The following is a 15202-nucleotide window of genomic DNA, read 5'->3' on the forward strand; positions in this document are numbered from 1 at the left end:
TATTAGTGGTCTACCCTTTCCAATAATGTTCCAAAGAACTTTGGCAATAACTCCCTGATTGGTTTCTCTGTTGCTACCCTCTACCTTCTCTAATCCATCCTCCACACAGATGCCCAATTGATATTCCTAAAGTGCACATCTGACCAAGTTACTCCACTGCTCTAGATCCCCAGAGTCTGACTCTCTTGCCTTCAGGACAAACTGAAAACTCCTCCATTTGACTTTTTTTTTTTTTATTTTTTTTATTTAACTTTTAACATTTATTTTCACAAAATTTTGGGTTACAAATTTTCTCCCCTTTTATCCCCTCCCCCCCAAACCCAAGCATTCTAATTGCCCCTGTGACCAATCTGCTCTCTCTTCTATCCTCCCTCTCTGCCCTTGTCTCCGTCTTCTCTTTTGTCCTGTAGGGCCAGATAGCTTTCTTTACCCCTTAACCTGTATTTCTTGTTTCCTAGTGGTAAGAACATTACAGTTGATCCTAACACTTTGAGTTCCAACTTCCTTAGCTCCCTCCCTCTCCACCCCTTCCCTTTGGAGGACAAGCAATTCAATATAGGCCAAATCTGTGTAGTTTTGCAAATGATTTCCATACTAGTTGTGTTGTATAGGACTAACTATATTTCCCTCCATCCTATCCTGTCCCCCATTACTTCTATTCTCTTATGATCCTTTCCCTCCCCATGAGTGTCGACCTCGGATTGCATTCTCCTCCCCATGCCCTCCCCTCTATCCTACCCCCCACCCTGCTTGTGCCCTTGTCCCCCACTCTCCTGTATTGTGAGATAGGTTTTCCTATCAAAATGAGTGTGCATTTTATTCTTTCCTTTAGTGGAATGTGATGAGAGTAGACCTCATGTTTTTCTCTTGCCTCCCCTCTTTATCCCTCCACTAATAAGTCTTTTGCTTGCCTCTTTTATGAGAGATAATTTGCCCCATTCAACTTCTCCCTTTCTCCTCCCAATATTTCTCTCTCACTGTTTGATTTCATTTTTTTTTTTAAGATATGATCCCATCCTCTTCAATTCACTCTGTGCACTCTGTCTCTATGTATGTGTGCGTGTGTGCATGTGTATGTGTGTACTCCCACCCAGTACCCAGATACTGAAATGTTTCAAGAGTTACAAATATTGTCTTTCCATGTAGGAATGTAAACAGTTCAACTTTAGTAAGTCCCTTATAACTTCTTTTTGCTGTTCACCTTTTCATGCTTCTCTTCATTCTGGTGTTTGAAAGTCAAATTTTCTTTTCAGCTCTGGTCTTTTCATCAAGAAAACCTGAAAATCCTCCATTTCATTGAAAGACCATTTTTTCTCCTGAAGTATTATACTCAGTTTTGCTGGGTAGGTGATTCTTGGTTTTAGTCCTAGTTCCTTTGACTTCTGGAATATCCTATTCCATTCCCTTCGATCCCTTAATGTAGAGGGTGCTAGATCTTGTGTTATCCTGATTGTATTTCCACAATACTTGAATTGTTTCTTTCTAGCTGCTTGCAATATTTTCTCTTTCACCTGGGAATTCTGGAATTTGGCCACAATGTTCCTAGGAGTTTCTCTTTTTGGATCTCTTTCATGCAGTGTTCTGTGGATTCCTTGAATATTTATTTTGCCCTCTGGTTCTAGAATCTCAGGGCAGTTTTCCTTGATAATTTCATGGAAGATGATGTCTAGGCTCTTCTTTTGATCATGGTTTTCAGGTAGTCCCAGAATTTTTACATTGTCTCTCTTGAATCTATTTTCCAGGTCAGTTGTTTTTCCAATAAGATATTTCACATTATCTTCCATTTTTCCAATCTTCTCGCTATGTTCTGTGATATCTGTCTTTCTCATAAAGTCCTTAGCGTCCATCTGTGCCATTCTGGTTTTGAAAGAACTATTTTCTTCAGTGAGCTTTTGAATCTCCTTTTCCATTTGGCTAATTCTGCTTTTGAAAGCATTCTTCTCCTCATTGGCTTTTTGAACCTCTTTTGCCAATTGAGTTAGGCTAGTTTTCAAGGTGTTAATTTCTTCAACATTTTTTTGGTTCTCCTTTAGCAGGGAGCTGATCTGCTTTTCATGCTTCTCTTTCATCCCTCTCATTTCTCTTCCCAGTTTTTCCTCCACCTCTCTAACTTGATTTTCAAAAATCTTTTTGAGCTCTTCCATGGCCTGAGCCCATTGGGTGGGCTGGGACACAGAATCCTTGATTTCTGTGTCTTTGCCTGATGGTAAGCATTGTTCTTCCTCATCAGAAAGGAAGGGAGGAAATGTCTGTTCTCCAAGAAAGTAGCTTTCAATAATTTTATTTCTTTTGCCTTTTCTGGGCATTCTCCCCAGCCAGTAACTTGACCTCTGAATATTCTCCTCCTGGTCCTCCCAGCCAGCATTTGGGGACTGAGATTCAAATGCTGCTTCCTGCCTTTGGGCTTTTGGTGGGGGCAGGGCTGCTATTCAGTGTGAGAATTAAGTTCAGGTGGTCAGGTTGGGGCAGGGCAGCCTCTCAGGCTCAGTTCCCTCAGGGGGTTTATGTATAGACCTTCCACAATGGATCCAGGCTCCTGCCCACTTGGGGAGCCCCTGTCTGCAGCCGCCTCTCAGCTTCTATCTCCTGGGGGGGCCTGAGCCATGGGGGCACCCCACTCCCCTCTCGACCCGCCAAAGAGACTCTCTCACTGACCCCCGTCACCTGTGGGTGGAGGGGCTTGTGCCGCCGCTGGAGATCCCATCCCTGAAGCCTGCTCGGGTCTGTTTCTTTTGGTGCCGGTGGCCGCAGCAGGTCTGGGCTGGGCTAGGCTCTGCATCTGCAGCGCGAGGACCTTTTGCGAGAGGTTTGCAGGTCCCTCTGTGGGTGGAGGGACCTGCGTGGCCGCTGGAGATCCCGTCCCCATAGCCCTCTCGGATCTTTTCCTCATGGTGTTGCGGCCGCTGCAGGGCTGCCCTCTGCTCCCAGTCCCAGCGCCCAGTCCTCAGCGCGAAGGACCCCCCGCGAGAGGTTTGCAGGTCTCACCGGAACAGAAATCTCCCTCGCTCCAATATTCCGTGGCCTCTGGGTGCAGAATTCACCGTGAGTTGGTCCCCTCTAGCCGTTCTGTGGGTTGTGGGTTCAGAGCTATGTGTATGTGCATCTTTCTACTCCGCCATCTTGGCTCCGCCCCCATTTGACTTTTAAAGTCATCCATTACATGGCTGCCTCAGTTTCCAGACTTTTATTCTTGAGGCGTTCAACGTTGCTGCTAAATCCACTTGACTACTCTACTTCACAACAAGGCATTTCATTTTCCATTTCCTTGCATATGTTGTTTGCCATGCATGCCTGAAATGCACTCCTTCTTCACTCATACCTCATGGAATCCCTACAAGGTTCAGTTCAGGCACCACCTTTAATGAATAAAGGAAATGGTATTAAGCATTTACTATGTGTCTGGCACTGTGTCTAGCGCTAAAGATACAATGGAGATAGGTGATGGTCAGGTGGTGCATTGGATAGAGCTCTGGGCCTGATATCAGAAAGACCAGAAATCCTATCTCAACTGTGTGACCCTGGGCAAGTCATTGTTTTGCCTCAGTTTCCTCTACTGCAAAATAGGATCCTAATAGGACCTACCTCCCAGAGTTGTTGTTAGGATAAGAGGAAACATTATCTGCAAAATGTTTAGCATAGTAATTGGAACATGGTAGGTGCTTAATCAATGCTTGTTCCATCACCAACCCATCCAAGCATCTTCTTTAACACCATTTTCATGGATAAAACCATATCCGTTTCTTTTTTTCTTTTTAAATAGCATTTTATTTTTTTCACACAATGACATGTCAAGAAAATAGCATTCATTTTTACAAGATTTTGAGTTCCAAATTTTTCTTCCCCCCTTCTGAAAATGGCAGGCAGTTTGATATAGTTTATACATATGCTATCATGTAAGATATAATTCCATATTCCTCAGAGTTGTGGAAGAAGAAACAGATCAAAGGGGGAAAATGCAAGAAAGAATAAAGTGAAAAAATATGCTTCGATCTGCATTGAGAGTGCATCAGTTCTTTACGTGGACATAGATAACATTTTCCTTCATGAGCCCTTTGTACTTGTCTTGGATCATTGTGTTGCTGAAAAAAGCTGAATTATTCATAGGTGATCATCACATGATGTTGCTGATACTATATACAGCGTTTTCCTGGTTCTGCTCATTTCGACTTGCATCATATTGTACACGTCTTTCTAGGTTTCTCTGAAATCTGCCTGTTCATTTCTTATTTCATGATAGTGTTCCATTATATTCATACACCACAGCTAGTTCAACCATTCCCCAGTTGATGGAAATCCCCTCACTTTCCAATATTTTGCCATCATGAAAAGAGCTGCTATAAATTTTAGCACATGTAGGTCCTTCAGCCTTTTTAATGATCTCTTTGGGATACAGATCTAGTAGTGGTATTGCTAGATATGCACATTTTTGTAGCTGTTTGGGCCTCGTTCCAAATTGCTCTCCAGAATGGTTGGATCAGTTCTTAACTCCACCACAAATCTACTAGTGTCCCAATTTTCCCATATCTTCTCCAACATTTATCATTTTCCTTTTTTGTCATATTAGCCAATCTGATAGGTATGAGGTAGTACCTCAGAGTTATTTTAATTTGTGTTTCTCTAATCAAAAGTGATTTAGAGCATATATGCCTATAGATATCTTGGGATTTCTTCATCTAAAAACTGCCTGTTCATATCCTTTGACCATTTATCAATTGAAGAATGGCTGTATTCTCATAAATTTGACTCATTTCCCTATATATTTGATGGAAATGAAGTCTTTATCAGAGACCCTTAATGTAAAGATTGTTTACCAGCTTTCTGCTTTCCTTCTAATCTTAGTTCCATTGGTTTTGCCAGTACCAAAGCTTTTTAATTTAATGTAATCAAAATAATTCTACATTTCATAATGCTCTCTATTTCTTGTTTGGTCATGAATTCTTCCTCTCCCCCTAAATCTGATAGGTAGACAGTTCCTTGCTTTTCCAATTTGATTGCATCATTGTCTGTAGTACCTTTTAGTCGATGTAGTTTCCTTCCTTAACTCTTTTGATTAGGTCTATTTTTGCTTTTACTTTGTCTAAGCTCAGGATTGTTACCCTTGCTTTTTTTTTTTAGCTTCAGCTGAAGCATAACACATTCTGCTCTAGCTCTTTACCTTTACCCTGTGTATCTTTCTGCTTCAAGTGTGTTTCTTATAAGCAACATACTGTAGAATTCTGGTTTTTGATCCACTCTATGTACTTCCATTTTTTTGGGATAGTTCATCCCATTCACATTCACCATTATGATTGCTACCTGTGTATTTCCCTCAGTTTTATTCTTCCTCCTATTTGTTCTCTCTCTTTTTGTCCTTTGTCTCCTCACTGGTGGTTTACTTCGGTCCACCACCTCCTCTGATCTGTCTTCCCCTTCTGTCTATATCTATTTCTGATGATGACCCATTTAACAATGCCAAGGAATGTCAAGAAATGTCATTTCTGGTCTTCAGTAGCTCTGACTGCTGAGGAAGCAGAGGCTACAGCACCCTCAGAGAAAGTTGCCAGGTTCCATCTCCACAAAGATTGCTTCCCTGGACTATGGTTACAAGGGCCCAGCTGGAAGCAGCGCTAGTGATCTGGGGATAGTGGGGCAGGGTGGTGCTGGAAGTGCTGCTATTCTCAGAACTCTGGAATCAGGGTCCTGGACCGTCTCCATCAGGGTCTGTTGGTAGTTGGTTAGCAGTTGCCATTGTGAGAATGATAGGACCCTTCTCCCTATGTTAGCCTCAATGATGGATGAAAGGGCAAGAGCTAATGGTCCAGAGAGCACTGGACTTTGAGGAGTTCTGGCTTTTTATTTATCCCAATCCACTTGACTAGTCACTAGTACCCTCCTCTCAGAAGTAAGTTTATATATATATATGTATATATATACATATTTAATTGAATTTTCTGTGTGCCTGTTTACCTGTTTGTCCCCCCAAAAGACTAAAAACTCATTGAGGGTAGTTACCATTTCTTCACTTTTGTCTTTCTATCTTGAGCACATAACCCAGTATGGGGCTCAAAATAAATAAATCCCATTTGAACTGAAATGCTGAATCAAACCATGTCTTCACTTTCTGTGTTCCTCTTCTCCATTCCTTCCCATACATAAATCCTCCAAAGACAGTTCGTTCAAAGTCCTTGAGGGCTTTATTGTTGCATCTTTCCATGAGTCATCCAAAACAAAACTCATTATTCTTCCTTTCTTCCACATTTCCCTCTTCCTGTTGAGGATGTTACTGCCCTCCCAGCCCCTAGGCTTGCTCCCTCACTGCCACCCTCTCACTCCTCCCACATATCATTGCCAGATGGTGTTACTATCTTTACAATATCTCTTGTATCTGTTCCCTTCTCTCTACTTCATAGCCACCATCTCAGAACAGCCTCTTGTCAACTCTCACCCATACCATACAATGGCCTTCTAACTGGCCTCCCTTCCTCCATTCTCTTGCCACTCTAATCCTTCTCTACTCAGTTGCCTAAGTGATTTTCCTAAAGCATAATTCTGACCTTGTCACTAATTTCAGTGACTCCCTATGAGCTCCAGGATTGAATATGAAATCCTCCGGCATGTAAAGATGTTGATAATTTGCCTCCTTATTACAGCCTTCTTACACTTTAATCTCCTACGTACACTATCCAATACAGCCACACTGATCTTCTTTGTGTATCTTTGGACATCACCTCCATCTCCAGCCTCCACTCCTCTGCACTCACTATTCCTCAAGGCCTTTTTATCTTCTTGTTAATTTCTCTGACTAGCTTTAAACCCTACCTATTGCAGGAAGTCTTTCCCAATTCCCCAGCTGCTTGTGCCTTTTGCTCTGAAATTACCTTCTACCTAATCTGTGCATATCTTTTACATATCTGTTGATTTACATGTTGGATACTATGGGGAGAGGGAATGAGTAGTGAGCACATCCTAGGCATCCTAGCTTTTAGTACAAAGACAGGGTAAGGGGAGAGGCAGTATTTCATGTAAGAAACCACCAGAAAACCATTTTGGGTAGATGGTAGTGTTTGTGAAGAAAAGTAACGTGTATTGGGACTGGGAAAATAGGTGGGGGTAGGATTGTGAAAGGTTTTACACACCTCAGAGAGGAGTTTATAATTGATTCTAGAAGTAATAGGGAGCCACTGGAGTTTACTGAAGTAGGGTGATAGCACAGTTAGATCTGCACTTTAGGAAAAGTCACATTAGCAGTTTTTATAGATTGTGGAAAGGAGAGACTGGATATAGAGAGACCCATTTTGTAGGATATATGAATAGAGAGAAGGGGATGGCTATGAGAGTTGTTGTTGGGTTAGAAAAGACACAATTTCTGTCCGATTGGATATGTGGGTTAAATATGAGAAGTAAAAGATTACAATGAAATTGAAAACCTGGAGGACTGCAGGGATGTGGAGGTGCCCTGCACTGTACAGACTCAAAGAATTTCAGAAGAGGGATGGTTTTGAGGGGAAAGGTAATGAATTCTTTTTTGGACATGCTGAATTTGAGATGTCTGTGTGACAGCCAGTGTAAAATGTTCAATACACCTTTGCTGAGGAGAAAGACTTCGTATATATACATGCGTATGTATATATACACATATATGTGCATATATGTATGTATACCTACAATATATGTATGTTGTATGAATATGCACATATATTTATGTATATATACCCACAGAATATATGTATATAACCACACAAATATATGTGTATGTAATATATGTATATATACATTTACGTATGCATATATAGCTATGTATATGTATATATTAAAACATGTATGTACGTATGTATTCTATATATCTGGTCTCTGTTGCCATGCAAATTTTGTATTTGTTCAGTCACTTTAGTTGTGTCTGACTCTTCATGCATCCATTTGGGGTTATCTTGGCAAAGACACAGGAGCGATTTGCCATTTTCTACTCCATCTCATTTTACAGATGAGGAACTGAGGCAAACAGTGTTAAGTGACCTTGCCCAAGATCACCTAGCTAGTAAGTGTCTGTGGACAGATTTTAACTGAAGAAGATGGGTTTCCCCACTCCAGGCCCAGTGATCTATCCACAGGCCACCTAGTTGCCCTAGCATAGAAATATCATTAGACAAATATGAGTTAAGGCTGTCAGAGTGTATACAGAGAGGAGAGAAGGCAGTCCAAGGCAGAGACTTGGGTACAGCCATAGGTAGGTGCATGATATGAATGTTGATCCTACAAAGGAGCAGTCCGATGGACAGAAGGGGAACTTAAAGGGAAGCATTGTCATGAGAACTCAGGAAAGAGAAAGTATCCATGGAGAAAAAGGTAAATGGCTTCAGACTTTGCAGAGAGGTTAAGGACAGGAGGGTTGCTAAAGACCATTAGGGTCAGTAATTAAGAGATCACCAATAACCATGGGTATCTTTTGGAGGGAGTCTTAAGGGTGGCATTTTACTCTACTGAATCATTTTTTAAAATAGTTACCAACCAACAGCACAATTCGACCTTGTGTTCTTTTCATTTTCTAATCGATTGTGTAATTGTAAAGATGTTGTCCGTTATAGAATATTATTTGAGAAGTTATTTTCTATTTCTTCCTGATGCTTTCATCAAGCATACCCTTGACATACAAATAGATTATTGTCATAAATATTTTCTACCAAGGGAAAGGAGGCACATGTTGTAGTTGTTGATGGCTCTCTCCTTCTTCATTCTTTTCAAAATAGTAATAATATCCATGTTGATTTCCTAACATTTGGTATCCTTCCACTTACATAGATCTCTTGAGTAGCAGTCCTTCAATGGTTTTACAAAATCATTTGTATTATGTGGACCTCCTTGTGTCTATAGTTGGTCTAAGATGGGTGGAGAACCTGTGGTCTCTAGGCCGCATGTGACCCTCTAGGTCACAGCGGCCCTTTGAAAGAATCCAAACTTCACAGAACAAATTCCCTTAATACAAGGATCTGTCTGTAAAACTTGAACTCAGTCAAAAAGCAGTACTTCCAGGACCTAGAAGGCCACATGTGGCCTCAAGATGGCAAGTTCCCCATCCCTGGCCTAAGCTAATAGCTCTTCTAATCTTTGTTTTAGTGTCATTTATATTTGCCCTTGCAGGGTCTTGGGGACTAGGATGTAACAGTTTATATGTGGTGATGCGCTCTCATTGATGGAGAAAAGAATTTGTTATTTGAAATCTTGGCAGATCTTTTCCATTTTCAGTCTGCTTTTGCCTTCCTTTCAGTTATATCCTTAAATGGTCTTGTCTGATGAAGCTAGAGCTCTTGACCAGTTTTCTATAAACTCAACTTTCATGCTACTGTTTGTTACCAGTTTATGAGATAATACTCTTTGGACCGCTACCAGCAACCAGCCAGAGTTGCCAGAGCCAGAAACCTTCCTCACTCTTTCCCCAACCCAACAAGGAGTGACCTGAAAGACCAGATAGCTGTATGTTAGCCATGCCAGAGGCTCCTGCCACTCTGAATATTTGGCTACTACCTCTTTTCTCATAGTCATTGGATGGGGACTGTCTGCCCTGACAGGGACCCTTTCCATCAGCCGTAGAGCTGAATCCTCCTTCATGTGTCATTTCCTCTAATTAGAATACAAGCTTCTAGAGAGAAGCAAATATTTCTCATTGATTTTAATATTCTTGGTAGTTATTACAATGCTTGGCACATAGTGAGTACTTCTACTCCATGGGCTTTCATAATCCCCATCTGAGCTTTTTTAAACGACTTTATACTCAAAACCACCATTGGTTTCAGCTGAAATAGCTTTGCATTTGTCTGGAAGATCAAGTATTTGTGGGCTGAGGTAGTTTCTAGATTCTTTTTTTTTTTTTTTATTGTGACAATTGATTCACATTGGTTAAACTTCCTCAGGAAATGAATATAATTTGTGTAAATGTCTGCTCTTTTGTCTTTTCTCATTTTTCAGAGTGTGGATAGCTCATTTAAAAAACTTTGGTTGATGTGGTTTTAATCGCATGCTGTATCTTAGTCTCATTTTTATTCTTTCTTCTAATTTGGTATTGATTTTGATTTTTGCTCTAACAGGTCAATGGCTGGATTGTACACCAGCATCTTATTCAGACAGAACTCCCACAGCAGTAGCCAGTAATTTCTTGTCTCTTAAAATACAGTCAATTTCATTTTTGTCTGTGACGTTATTCAATGCACACCTTGTTCATCATCTTCTGATTCTTTTTTTTAGGCAAGCATTCATGGTATTTGAGTATGAGAGTTTTGTAGAATCTAGGAGCCTTTGACCTCATCTATTTCTTATGGTTGAGCTGTATTTTCCAAAGTGTTTTTCATCACCCTCCCCCATGCTCGCATTTGCATGGAAGAACATTAAGTACCAAAGACTGCTAATTTAATTTGGAGAGCCTTATCAAGTCCTTCATAGAATTTCTCTGTCTTGGCATCAGATATTGGTGTGCAAGCTACAATTATCTTAAGAGTGGTTTTTATGCAAAGGCTCACTGAGAGCAATAATATGCAATATCCAGATATTCCATGATATGATTTTTCTTTTTCCTTTTAGACTTACAGTAATGATGATGAAATAATACTACTAAATAGTATTTATCTCACACTTTAAGGTTTGCAGAGTGCTTTACAAATCTCTCATTTCATCTTCATAATAACCCTCGGAGAAGGTGCTATTATCACCCCTATTTTACAGAAGAGGAAACTGAGGAAGGCAGAGATTAAATGACTTGCAGAGATTAAATTAAATTTCAATTAAATGATTAAATGACCTAATAAGTGTCTGAGGCCAAATGTGAATTCCCATCTTTCTGAATCCAGCGCTCTATCGTGCCCCATATAAATAAACGCTACCAATCCTTCTATTTGACTTTCTCAGGAGAACCTGTGAATCATATTTCAATTTCACTGCACTTTCTTTTTGTCTTTTGGTTTCACTTGTCAAATGTCAAAATGTACATGATTCATTTCCTCCAGGAGTATCTTAATTTGTTCCAAGGTGAAAGGGACAAGATTTGAACTCAGGTCTTCTGACTCCAAATCCAATCTTAGGCTTACACTTACATTGAAGAATATTAAATATCAAAGACTGTTCATTTAATTTGGAGAGTCCAATCAAGTTCTTTGTAAAATTTTGTTTATAACACATGTAGATAAGCCCTAGGGAGCTGCCTAAAGCACACAGAGGTTAAGGGACATACCTATGGTCATATAGTCAGGAAGTATCAGAAGTCACATTTGAAATGTACATAGAATTATAGAAGCAAGATTTAGAGCTGGGAGGAATCTTAGGAGTCATGAAATACAATTCCTTCACTTTACAGATGTGGAAACTGATTCACAGAGAGATTAAGTGACTCACTGAGGGTCACACAGTCACTATCTGAGGCAAGAATCAAATTGAATGATCTTTCTGACTCCAAGTTCATTTCTATCTGTGGTTCCAACAAGCTGCCTTGACAATAATAATTATCATTTATATAGTATCTTAAGGTTTGCAAAGCATTTTACGAATATTATCCGGTTTTATCCTCACAACAACCCTGGAAGGTAGATGCTATAACTACACCCATTAAAAAAAAATTTTTTTTTCTTTTTACTACTCACTGCCCTCAGTCTCCTCACCATGGCCCTACTAAACCATTTCCACCTCACTGGAAAGGTAGACTCTGTCCCTGGCTCCCCCAACTCTGATAGATGAACCTTTGACCTTATATTACTGGGAACCAAACCATCACATCATTTCCTGCTGTCTCCTTCCTATACCCCCAATCATGGCCACTCTTTCCTCAACTTTTGCAGTTCTTCTTTATATGTTTCTTTTCCTCCAATTACCATGCAAACTCCTTGAGAGAAGTGCCCCAGGGCTGTGTATTTCCAAGGGGAGGAAATCTTATACCATATGCCTTTCCAAGACTTGATCCTGTGGATTTATCTAATTTTAACTCCTAATATTCAAGACTGGTGGGGGGAACGAATTTGGGGAGAGCGATATAGTAGCAATAAACATAGCACACACAAGCAAAGATTCACTCTTGATCTGGTCAGACAGGCTGACACCTTCAGAGAGATTAATAATCCTACTTTATTCCAGTCCAGTGTTCCAGTGTTCTCACAAGGGTTGCTGACAGTGGGACCACTAACTCCTACAGCATTCCCTAATCACCCTTCTTTCAGGGGCTGGTGAGAAGGGGGGCAACTACCCTACGTCTCCATGGGGTCAATCAAGACAGGCACAACTTGTGCTTCCCCTAAATCCCCTGAAGCTTTGATGGGGGTTGATCAAGGACACGCAGCATTCTAGCTTGTGTATTCAACCCTAAGGGTTCCCCATTCATTGACCAGTGCCCACCAGGGCCCTTACAATCTACACAGGTAACATATAGCCTTTACAATCAACACAGGTGATACTTTTCAGGGTAGCAAGAGAGTGTTATGGCCATGGATCCTGGGAAACTGAGTTCTAAGAACAAAGTACTCTTTACACCACAAGTGATACAATTGGTCTTTTACTTTGGTAAGGATCTCACATTCAGTGGTCCAATAACTACGTTAATAACTACAGAGAGTCAAAGTGCTATGTAATCTTCAGGATCATATACCTTCCTTTTGACCACTCTTTCACTATAGAAGTAGATGGCCCACTTAGTACTGAAAGTCATCCTGGGTGGTCACAGTCAAGTCATTTATTCCTTAGTATCTAGTCTACTATCTGGAGAATACCCAGCCTCCTACTAGAATTGTGTTCAAATCCTTTCCATAACAGTAGATCCCAAGTTTACCCTCCTTTGGCATAATCTTTAAGAATTCAGGGTCATTTTCATCCCACAATGAAATTTGAGAATAAAACTTTGTGGATGATGTTGGAGGGATAGGGGAAGGGAAGATAATTTTAAAGCAGGTTACACAAATGTAACAGAGACTTGCATATTTCATTCCAATGCCACAAGTTGAGTTACTAGCCAACATTTATTAAATGTCTACTGTTGGTTAAGCACTTGACTGGTACTGAAGGGAATAGCAGAGGAAGTTGCAGATCATTGGCAAAACAAGATAAAGTCAAATATACAGTGAGCTTAATGAGGAAACCTGACAGAAACATATACTCTTGGACATAACTGGCTGGAGCTTTGGGGAGGTATAATATATAAGTGCTAAGCGATTAATGAGAAGACTAGAGGAAGGAAGCACTAGAGGGAATGGGAATATTAGAGTCTGGAGGACTTAGTCTGGAGTTTTTAAGGCAAGAGGACACTAAGATCAGAGATAAAGAAAAGCCTTTTGAAAGAAAGAATTTTACTCTTTTGTTTATTTTTTCAGGGATTTGTGAACACAGAACACAGATAACATTAAGGATGGAAAAAGCAGTCTTCCATTTTGTATCCTATTGGATGTCATGGTGACCTTACAGTGGTGCTGAGTTCTTACTTATATCCATATGATAATAGAATAGTTCCTATCAGGTCACCTATAATCCTTCAGCATCAAGGTTGTCTCAGGAACCCTACAGATAGAAGGGTAGTCTAGGCCCATTGGGATCACCTGACAAGAGATTAAAACCTTGGGGCCACACCCACACACCTGAGACCATTGGCAGACTGCCAGTCTTGATTTCTTCCTTGCTTGCCCTTCCTTGGCTCAGTGAGCTCTGCTTGTCTCTTTATTACTCCATCTCAATTTCTCTCTCCTTCCTTCCTTTCTCCTCACCCATTCTAATCATTTGCCAAACAGATATCATATTCCCTTCCAAGGCCTCCTGAAGAGTATTTAATATGTACATCTATCTAATTCTCAAGATTTGAGGAAGATGAAGGTTGCAGATTTGGGGAGGAGAGTGTGATTATTCTTTTCTTTAGCTTTAATTGTCCTCCCTAACTATTAATCTAGAGGCAACAAGGTGGGTGTGCATTCAGGAAGACCTGGGTTTATATATTACTTCTGAAATTTATTGGCCCTTATTGTGTCACTTATTGTGACCTTGGACACACATTTAACTTTATGGGTTTCAGGCTCCTTAGCACTTACCTACTTGTATTACATAAGAAGAAACATGGCATTTGGAGACATACAATCTGGTTTCAGATGCTTACCGTGACACAGTAAAGTGAGATCTTGGGTGAAGTCACTTCAGTTTTCTTGTCTATTAAATAAGAAGCAGAACTAGATGACTTCTAAGCTCTTTCCTAGAGTTAAATGTATGATGATCTAAGATCCTACTAAGTCATAAATGAGATGCCATTTGTGTTGGTAGAGGGAATACTCCCACTAAGAATTCCACACAATAAGGGAATCAATTCTTTAATGTAGTACCTGGATCTTCTGAGGTTTAAACATGGCATCCATTCCAACTTTATACCTCCTCTTCTTTCTTTTTACTCCATTTCCTATACCCACTTCTGAGCTATTTTGAATGGATTACTGGAAAGAACATTAGATTTATAGTTCTCTGGTCCGCAGTTTCTCTATCTGTAAAATCAGAGGCAGAACTAGGGTATTACCTAGCTCTAAATTCTATGGTCCTATTATCTCTATCCCTGTTTTCTGTTGTCCTCATTGATTTCCAAGGGTCATCTGGGACGAGAACATGGAGATCTGCTCAAGTTTGAGCAGAATAGATCAGGAGTGATAATGGCTAGAAACAATCCATATCTTCCATTTCCACCTCGGAACAATTCCTGTACTCCCTTCAATTCAATTCAATTCAATTCAACTCAATTCAATTCAACAAGCATTTATCAAGGAACAAAATCAACAGTCTCTAATCTCAAGGAGCTGACATTTCCATGGAGGGGGATACAGCTGTGTTCACAGATCATTAAAAATGAGTCTTCCACAAAGTCATTCTTGACAGGTGTGAACACTACTAAATTCAAGGGGTTCAGGAAAATTCTTTAGTTTGAGGCACTATGATCTGTGCCTGGGAGAAAACTAGGGATTCCAAGATACCTTTTGTGATCTCTGACCTTCTCCCTCTCCAAGTTTTTACTGATCTTTTTCCACCTCAAAATTACTTTTTACATACTTGCTCATGTACATGTGACTATGAATTTAAAGTTGGAAGGGACTTCAGAAACTGTTGAGTCCTAGCCTCTCATTTTTTGGAGATGAGGAAACCAAGTCATACAGAGATTACATGAGTTGCCCAATATTTCACAGGTATTAAGTCTCAGAAGCAGGATTTGAATCCATGTCTTTTAAGTCTATGTTCA

The sequence above is a fragment of the Notamacropus eugenii genome, chromosome 6, assembly GCF_028372415.1.
Source record: "Notamacropus eugenii isolate mMacEug1 chromosome 6, mMacEug1.pri_v2, whole genome shotgun sequence".
Classification (NCBI taxonomy): Eukaryota; Metazoa; Chordata; class Mammalia; order Diprotodontia; family Macropodidae; genus Notamacropus; species Notamacropus eugenii.